General features: G+C 39.5%; 1 long non-coding RNA gene across 2 annotated transcripts; it reads left to right on the top strand.

Moving 5' to 3' along the window:
* The first annotated feature begins 68 nt into the window (after positions 1–68).
* Positions 69–9,786, top strand: LOC121695035. 2 transcript variants are annotated; one of them, XR_006025980.1, is made up of 2 exons: positions 69–560; positions 9,652–9,786. It is a non-coding gene; the product is annotated as an uncharacterized LOC121695035 (long non-coding RNA). The 2 variants fall into 2 exon arrangements; XR_006025981.1 differs by lacking the exon at positions 69–560 and adding an exon at positions 8,356–8,390.
* The last annotated feature ends 205 nt before the right edge of the window (positions 9,787–9,991 follow it).

Raw genomic sequence — 9,991 nt, 5'->3', positions numbered from 1 at the left:
GCTAGAATGCTAACGGTCGCTCCTAAATCCCCTCCCCCAACAACATTTGAGTGGCACATTACTGTTTAGGCCTTTTTGTGAATTATTTATAAAAGGTAGGCCTACATAAATGTTCCAGAAAGGGTAAGCCTACATGTTGCTATGTTTGGGGCTAAAGTTATTTTTAACCAATACCCAGATAGCAAGGTGACATTGATATAATGTTGATTTTCCATCCAAATCATCATTTTGGTTGAGATTGAAATCTCAATGGTAAATAGACATTGAATCAGCATTACAATCCTGACAAAACCCCGACAGTGCATGAGCATAGATAGAGAGACATCGAAACAACATTGGTTTATAGTTTATATTGCCATAATCGATAGAGCATCGATACATAGTTCAGTAAAAGATATTGAAAAGTCATGGACATTTTGACGTGGTGATTGAAAAGTAGTGGATTTTTAGTTGACTGCGCGACGACGTTTGAACTGTCCGGCGGGAGATCATTTTGAGCAACGGATCAGTCAGACCAACCGTGTTCAGCTCTCTGTCAAGTTCGCCGCTTCACCTTAATGGTAAGCAAGCATTTATTTATCTAACGATAATGTTTCAATGTGAAATTGTACTACATTAAATTCGGGCATGTTTACAGTCTATGTACATCGTAGCCTACTGTCTAACTTAAAAACTCATTCATGCTTGAGTCAACTTTATCTTGATGCTTGAGTCAACGTTATCGTTGCTGGTCAAATTAATGTATTACGTTAACGTTAGCAGTTCATCATAATGTTATGTTAACGTTAACGTTACTCGGCAGTCTGATTTATAATTAGGCCTTCCTTAACATTAGTTGTCAGTAAGTTAGAGTTTATTATATTCATATGATTTACATAAAATGTTTGTTGAGTTTAAACTTTTACTGTCAAAATGATAGGCTGAAGATGATGTGCTGCTGGCTAACGTGAACCATTACTTACCAGCTAGAAGCTAGCTAGCCTAAATTGACTCAAGCACAGGCTCGGACTGGTAATCTGTACAACCGGGCAAATGCCCGGTGGGCCGGTCCATATGTGGGCCGGTGACCTCCGGGATTTTTTTTTTTTTTTAAAGTTATTTAGCCTATTTGCGGCCCGTCATGTAGACCTAGGCTTAGCCTATAAATGCAGTTGCATCCATTTGGATTGGGGGGTGACAGGTCAATCATTTTGGCCTCTTCATGACAGGTTCAGTGTGTGTTACGATCGCGCCCCCCTGCCCCACCCCTCAAGTGGATTTGTCCAAGCAGCCGCTTGGTTTGTGGGGAAATCAGAGGTGGAAAAAGTACGAAAATATTGTACTCAAGTAAAAGTACCAATACCTTGATGAAATATTACTCAAGTACAAGTTAAAATACCGATCTGAAAATGTACTCAAGTAAAAGTAAAAAGTAGTTCATTTAAAATGTACTTTAAGTAAAAGTTACTTAGTTACTTTTTTTTTGGGGGGGGGGGGGTACCAGAGCAACCAGTTTTACCAAAGACTTTCTAATGAGGAGATACAGCACTCAAAAAATCCTCCATAGTAATGCATGGGGTTAGTTTGTAACGCCAATATGGCAGTTGTCTACACATCATATGTCTACACATATCACAACCCTTCCGCGGCAAAACGTCGACATGTGAATACATTGAGCCAATCATGTGGTGTGTTGTAAAATACATTGAGCCAATAATGTGGTGTGCTGTGAAGACATCGTGCCAATCATCTGTTGTGATCTCGCTGCTGGAGCAAGATTGGTGTCGTGAAGCCTTACGCACACACATTTCTGCTGAAATAGATGCACGATAAGTGCCCAAAAAGTGTTGCAATATGGCCGCCGAGTGGTGGTACTTGCCTGAAAAGGACGTTGAGAAATGGAGATCTATGTGAAAAATCACCGGAGTTCTCCTTTAAGTTTGAGCAGTAGTTGATTTTCAAAGTTAGTTGCACTCCTCCTTGGGTCGCTTTGCAGTGAACAGTAATCCAGCACAACTGAAAAGCCCCTCACAGGCAGCTGAGGCAGGCAGGCCAATATTGAGTTGCAGAGAGTTTTTTTTTTATATTTGGAAACGAGCAGAAGGTTCAGCAGATTAAAGGGCATCGTACTGGGGGGGAAAGTGGGAAGTATAGGGCCCCAATGGAGGAGAGGGCCCGTGAAAAGTGGAATACAGGGGGCACAACATTTTCACCAGGCATTAGTAATAACTCAGGTAATCCACACATAAAAAAATCCAAACAACTCCATAAGTAGAGTCATGTAATGAAGTGGAATAACACAGGGGAAAAGTATTGAACACGCTAAGAAAAATAAGCGATAAGCGCTTTCAGATATAACCTCCGGAGTATTTAAGGAGGTTTGTCAAATGGAGGTCCTACCCTTCGGATGATTCAGATATGATGCTAACCTGCGGACCTAATACTGACCTTATACGGGCGTATGTGTGAACGACATACACGCACATTACAGAATCTCCGTGTGGTTGTCGAGTGAGGGGTGGGGGCTTGTAGAGTTCACAAGATGCGAGATATGACGCAGAATATATGCGGCCGCTGCCTGTCACAGCTGCTTTTTGTTTACAAAGTGTAGCCTATGCATTATGTAGGCTAAAGAAGAGAAATCTATTGTGCATAGGCTTGAAGTAGGCTAGTCACGTAAGTTGACCGCACTTGAAATTGACCTAGCCTACAGTATTTTCAAATAAACACATTTATCTGTTTTCAATGTTATGTACCATAATTAGCTATAGAACCCCAAATCTGGTTTGCGTTGGAGAGAGAGAGCATGCACAAACTTTATGGTAGGCTACCAGCCAATTCAGTAGGCTAACTCAAGACGTCAAGATCATACAACGTTTTTAAGCAACAAACAAAATACTAACATTAATAACAGTGAAGTTGTTCGTTTTTTCATGGTTTATTTTTTCCAAAAGCATCCTCTCCCCATGTGTCGCATTTACATAAGGAGCTTGGAACAAAGTTGGGTTTTCTTCGTTTTCATTTTCTCTAGGCATATATGCTCAGCAAATATCAGCGAGCTCAGCAGGTCATGAAGGCTATCAATGAACAGAAAACCGTGTTGGCTAACAATTTATTAAATACTCCTGTTATTGTCGTCAGCGACATCGCTGTAGGCTACTGCCTTTTCAGCGCCTTCTGCTTATGATGATTCAGTCTTCTGAATTCGTTTGTCCTTGCCGTGCAGTTGTAGGCTAACGTGACGTTCCCTTCAGGTGTTCTATCAAAATGTTGTATGCCCTCATGGACAGTAGCTCCGTGATGTCTGCATCTTTCCAGGTCGGAGATTTTCTGGACAGCACTATGCCACTCCATCATGACACTGGCATTTAAGTCAGATCTAACCACATGGACGCACGAAAGAAACGTCACCAACACGCCCTCTCACTAGGTGTGAATTTTAACCGCATGTTCTACTCCTCATTCAGACACAGCACATTTACATAATGTCCGGAGGAAATACTAGGGGGGGAGTAGTATAAACACCGGGTAAATTCGGACTTCCATATGACCGGTTATGTCATTCAGATATACGGCCCCACCGTTTAACATCGGCAGAACCTCCGGTCTTACACGTATGTCTGAAAGCGCTTAATGAAACTGGTTACAGATGCATTTCAAAACATCAGAATCTTCCAGTAAGCAGCATGGGAGCCATTATCTGCAAGTGGAAGAAACATCACTGCATCATCAACCAGCCATGCATAGGATCTCCTCGTAATATTTCTGACCAGGGAGTCAGAAGGATAGTCAATTCCAAGAGCCAAGGACCACTCGGAGAAAGCTCCAGAAAGACTTGAAGGCAGCCAATTCAATTAAATAGTTCTGGAAGTAACTAAAGATCAGGATTCACAAGAGGGACCCCTGGAATCTGTTTAGAACAATGGGCCAAAATCAGACCTGATACTGCGACTAATATATACTAATAATCCACTTTAATACACAAAACTCTTATGTTTGGATTTTTTATATGTGTGTTAATATAATGTGTGGTGAAAGTTTCGAATAGACTCACTGGAAGTTTAGGCTAATTACTGGGGGAAAAAAGCGTTCAATACTTATTTCCACCATATATTTATTTTACCTGAATATTTTAACTTAATGTCAAAATGAATGTCAGACGAAATTTAAAGTTTGACTGACTGGATTTTGTACAAATCATAGTGAAAACTGTGTAAGGTCACTCGCACTCTCCCTTGCTAAAGAGCTAATGGTTTAGTCCGCCTGCACGATTCATAGTCAAGGCCTATCTTTTGTTTATTTAGTTGAGCATCGCTAGTAGTGGACCGCTAATTGTTTTGCTGCTGGTGCAATGTCTTTCTCCAAGAAAGCCAAGTCAGGTCACTAAAAACAAAGGCCAAAACAGGACAAAGAGAGACATCAAAATGAGGGGAAACAACTGCTAATAAACTTATTTCCAAAGAAAGGTGAGCACAAACGTCAAAATACGAAATCCCATGGTGTTTGCTTAAATATCTCCGCAATCATTAGTGCTAAAACGAACTGAGACAACCGATTGGAATAGCGGAAAATACCCTTTCATAGGTTAGGCTAATCTGATGCATTTCGTGATCCAGTCTCCATCACTTTCAGAAAGACTGCATGGCACCAGCTTGATTCATGTCCTGTTGTAGGCTACATGCTGATCATTATCACTAGGCTAGTGGTTTAGGGCGCGATTTTTTTCTCTCCCTTTCCGTTTTCGTTAGTCTTAACTTAACTACTCAAGTAACTGATGGGATTTTTGATGTAGCGAAGTACAATACTTCACTCAAAATGTAATCAAGTAAAATTTAAAATACCGATTTTATAAACTACTTAAAAAATAGATAAAAAAATCTCCGGGTACCTACAATTTTCGCACAACTTGGTGGAAAAGTGTAGCACAGGTTAAAGAAAACCTATTCATGTTTGGACTCAAAAGGAACTTCAAAGTATTTCCCATATAGTAGCCTTTTAGCTCACAACGACAATGAAAGTGGAAGTCTCTCCACCGAGTGTTACATTAGATGCACAATCAATCTCGATGCACGTAAAAAGTATCAACTGGTAGGTTAGTAACGAAGGTAGCCTAATTTTGCAAAATGTGATGACGGCACACAAACTTGGGCAAAAACGTTTAGTATACACTTGTGGTGATAGCCTACAGTTAATGTGAATCACTGACTATAACCAATGTAGAAGATTTGCACCAAATAGGCCTAAAGGCTGTGGTTGTGTTTCTACAACATGTTGGCACAAATCGTAATTTCTGTCAACTATGACGATCTCCATGCATGTTCAGTAGCCTATATTTTTCATTTAGTCAAACAGTGACATGTGGTTTAATCAGTGTTGGGCAAGTTACTTCAAAATCGTAATATATTATGTATTACTTATTACTGTCATTTCAAAGTAATTCATTACATTATAATATTACTGTCTCTGAATTGTAAGGCATTACACTATTGTATTACTTTTAAGTTACTTTTACCAAAATATCTAGAAATATGGATTTGGAATTCTAAATGCAGTTTATTATGCTCAATGTAGCTCATTGCACTTCTAATGGAGGGTGATGTGGTACAACATAATGACTGAGCTAGGCTTAAGGCTACAGTAGAATGCAATAGGTGCAGTGATGGCTCATGATGCAATACAAGGAACAATCATAGCCAGAATTTTGTTTAAAGAAGACAAAAGGTCAAAGTCTGGTCAATTGTGATAGAAATGCTGTAACTTTACATTACATTACATTACATTACATTACATTACATTTGGCTGACGCTTTTTAACCAAAGCGACTAACAACATGGTAAACAGTAAGTTTTAGAACAATTCTCACAATTTTAGGACAGTTTAAAAAAAAACACATTAGAGTACAGTAAGAATAAGTGCGTCGGTGAGTGCTGTATTTTAACAGTTACTTGTCAGTTTAAAACGGCTGGTGAGTGCTAGGATCAGTAAGACTTGTTGTAAGTGTTGCTATGAGAGTAGATGTTCTCTAAAGAGCTGGGTCTTCAGGAGTTTTTTTAACGTGGAAAAGGATGTCCCTGCCCTTGTAGGAACTGGCAGTGTGTTCCACCAACGAGGAACAACAGATGAGAAAAGTTTGGATTGGCTTGAGCGTACCGGTGGTAGAGCTAGACGTCGTTCGTCAGAGGAGCGCAGCGGTCTGGAGGTAGTGTAAGTCTGTATGAGGGCATTCAAGTAGGTGGGAGCAGAACCGGAGACTACTTTGTAGGCAAGCGTTAGAGACTTGAATTTGATGCGGGCCGCCATAGGTAGCCAGTGTAGCTGGATGAGCAGCGGGGTAACATGTGCCCTTTTGGGTTGGTTGTAGACCAGGCGCGCCGCTGCGTTCTGGATCATCTGAAGTGGTTTCACTGCGCAGGCTGGGAGACCTGTCAGGAGGGCATTGCAGTAGTCGAGTCGTGAGATGACTATTGCCTGAACCAGAAGTTGGGTAGCATCTTGAGTCAAGTAAGTCCTGATTTTCCGTATGTTGTAGAGTGCGAAACGGCATGACCGGGCGACTGAGGCAACATGATCTGAGAAGTTTAGTTGGTTGTCGAGAACAACTCCTAGATTTCTTGCAGTCCTGGTCGGTGAAACAGACAGGGAGTCAAATTTGATGTTGATGTCGTGGTGTATGGTAGGTTTAGCTGGGATGACCAGCAGTTCAGTCTTTGAGAGGTTCAGCTGGAGGTGGTGTGCCTTCACTTTAGGCTTAGGCCTACTCATTAAAATCAACAGAGAGCCCACTACCTGTATATTGTAACCCAAAACTTAAAGACATGTCAAGATAGGCTACACAGTGCAGCTACTGGCCATTTTGGTGCCCTAACTGGTGAAATACAGTATTAACCTGTATTAAGTATGTCATCATATGGTCAACTATAAAGATGTAATCTGCCTGTTCCCAGGGATGGGTAGTATTTCTGAAACATGTAATATGTGTTTCAAATGCAAAATAGTATTTTGTCATTTGTATTTTATTGGGTTGAAGGAAATGGCTCTGTATTTTGTATCAAAATACTTTATTGGTGTGTATTTTTGTATTTTAAAAATACTGCAAAATACTAAATGTGAAAAACACAAAAAAAGTAGATACTACACACAGGTGTAATGAATAATTGGTAATTAGGCAACAATGGTTTATGTTTATCGCAATCAGCTAATGTGAGAACAGCTGTGTTCAACAACACTTACAGCTTTTCAGTGACGGCTATTGCTGAAGCATCAGCCCTGGTCTGAAGCACTGGTGTGAAGTGGTACGCAAGTAAAGATGAGCAAGTTGACCTGTGCAAGTTCACATAAGGACACTGACAAAGGCAACCATGTCCCATTGTCTCCATGCCAATCTTTAACAGAAAAATGTCAGATATCTCAACCACAATGACATCAATAGATGGTAAGGTGTTGAGTGTGTTTGAATTCCCTTCCTTGTAGCATCCTTTTCTGCATTCCACAGTGGGGAGAAGTTCACCTTGTTTATTTAATTAAATAACAATTCTATTTCCTTATTAGCTGCATACTTGAGGTTGGAGATATTAAGGCACGTCAAGTCTCTCACATACTGGAACTTCAAGATACATAGCCGTATGATTTTCTTATTCAGTTCTGCACTGGACTTGAATTACGAATTTTGGCACAGATACACAATTATGATTTTGGCCTATTGATTATAATGTGGTTAATTGAAAGCTCTGTCAGTCATTTGGATAAGCATCAGCTAGATGACTAAATGTAAATGTAAATTCTTGAATTATTCTTAATTTTGATCACACTACATGAACTTGCATATGGTATACGACAGGGGCCAAATTGTATTGTTTTTTACTATATAGTTTTAATAGGCTAAATGTTTGGGATAAAAAAAAAGCTTTTTTTGCAGTGCTTCCATACTTCCTTGAAAAAAGTATTTTGAGTATTTTCTAAATACAAAAATACAGTATTTTATTTGATACATACGTAATATGGTTAGGCCTACTGTATTTTGTAGTTTATTTTGATACATTAAAAATGAGGGTAGTAGGTATTTTATTTAGAAATACATTCTGATGTATTTTTGCCCATCCCTGCCTGTTCCCAGCATTAGCACAACACTTTGCGATGATTAGCTTGTCACCTGTGACGATATATGGTAGGCCTAAGTGATTGACCTATCTGGGTACACTCAACACCTTACCATATATTGATGTCATTGTGGTTGAGATATCTGACATTTTTCTGTTAAAGATTGGCATGGAGACAATGGGACATGGTTGCCTTTGTCAGTGGCCTTATGTGAACTTGCACAGGTCAACTTGCTCATCTTTACTTGCGTACCACTTCACACCAGTGCTTCAGACCAGGGCTGATGCTTCAGCAATAGCCGTCACTGAAAAGCTGTAAGTGTTGTTGAACACAGCTGTTCTCACATTAGCTTATTGCAATAAACATAAACCATTGTTGCCTAATTACCAATTATTCATTACACCTGTCTGTAGTATCTACTTTTTTTGTGTTTTTCACATATAGTATTTTGCAGTATTTTTAAAATTACAAAATTGCTATTTTGCATTTGAAACACATATTACATGTTTCAGAAATACTACCCATCCCTGGGAACAGGCAGATTACATCTTTATAGTTGGCCATATAATGACATACTTAGGTTAATACTGTATTTCACCAGTTAGGGCACAAAAATGGCCAGTAGCTGCACTGTGTACTTGTCATGTCTTGACATGTCTTTAAGTTTTGGGTTACAATATACAGGTAGTGGGCTCTCTGTTGATTTTAATGAGTAGGCCTAAGCCTAAAGTTACAGCATTTCTATCACAATTGACCAGACTTTGACCTTTTGTCTTCTTTTAACAGAATTCTGGCTATGATTGTTCCTTGTATTGCATCATGAGCCATCACTGCACCTATTGCATTCTACTGTAGCCTTAAGCCTAGCTCAGTCATTATGTTGTACCACATCACCCTCCATTAGAAGTGCAATGAGCTGCATTGAGCATAATAAACTGCATTTAGAATTCCAAATCCATATTTCCAGATATTTTGGTAAAAGTAACTTAAAAGTAATACAATAGTAGTGTAATGCCTTACAATTCAGAGACAGTAATATTATAATGTAATGAATTACTTTGAATAAGTAATACATAATATATTACGATTTTGAAGTAACTTTCCCAACACTGATTAAACCACATGTCACTGCTTGATTAAATGAAAAATATAGGCTACTGAACATGCATGGAGATCGTCATAGTTGACAGAAATTACGATACTGATTATATAATAACCTATAGGTCCAAATCTAAATGTTTGGGTTCAGTTTATGAAGTGTTGCTACAGCATGATACTGTGTGTTTGTTATTTATGTGGGGGAATCAGGGGGGGATTTTGGTATCGGTGGGCTTGTGTGTGTGTGTGTGTGTGGGGGGGGGGGGGGGTCGGGGGTCCAGTAGTGGGCCGGTCCAGGAGAAAATTGCCAGGGCCGAATTTTGTTCCCAGTCCGACCCTGCTCAAGCATGAATGAGTTTGTAAGTTAGGCTACGATGTACATAGACGGAATATGATTATTCTAAAGTTTCACTTGAAAGTAGCCTTCAGTTTAACATATTTATCTAACACTGTATATCTTTCTTCTATTTCTGTTAGGTGCCGCTTCACTCAACTGGATGGTCAGGCTGACTGCAACCGTAGGCCTACTGAATAGATGGCAGGGAAGCACAGCACACGGGAATTTATAAATGAAGAAGAGTGAATAAATGCACTTGCTTTTCAAACTGATAACAAGTTGTCAATGGTTATTTATGCAAGCTTGTGTAGCCTAAACCAGACATACCTAGGCCTAGCCAAATGTATCCTGGCTGTAGATAAAGCAGGGTATGAATTTCCCAATATTTTGCCAGATTTATAGTGGTTCACTGCGGTTTAATATGAATTGAAATACCATTGAAATCGCATTGATCTTTAGTTTGGTTGTAATTTCAACATT

Source organism: Alosa sapidissima, chromosome 20 (genome assembly GCF_018492685.1).
Source record: "Alosa sapidissima isolate fAloSap1 chromosome 20, fAloSap1.pri, whole genome shotgun sequence".
Lineage (NCBI taxonomy): Eukaryota > Metazoa > Chordata > Actinopteri > Clupeiformes > Clupeidae > Alosa > Alosa sapidissima.
This window is presented reverse-complemented; position numbering and strand designations above follow the sequence as displayed.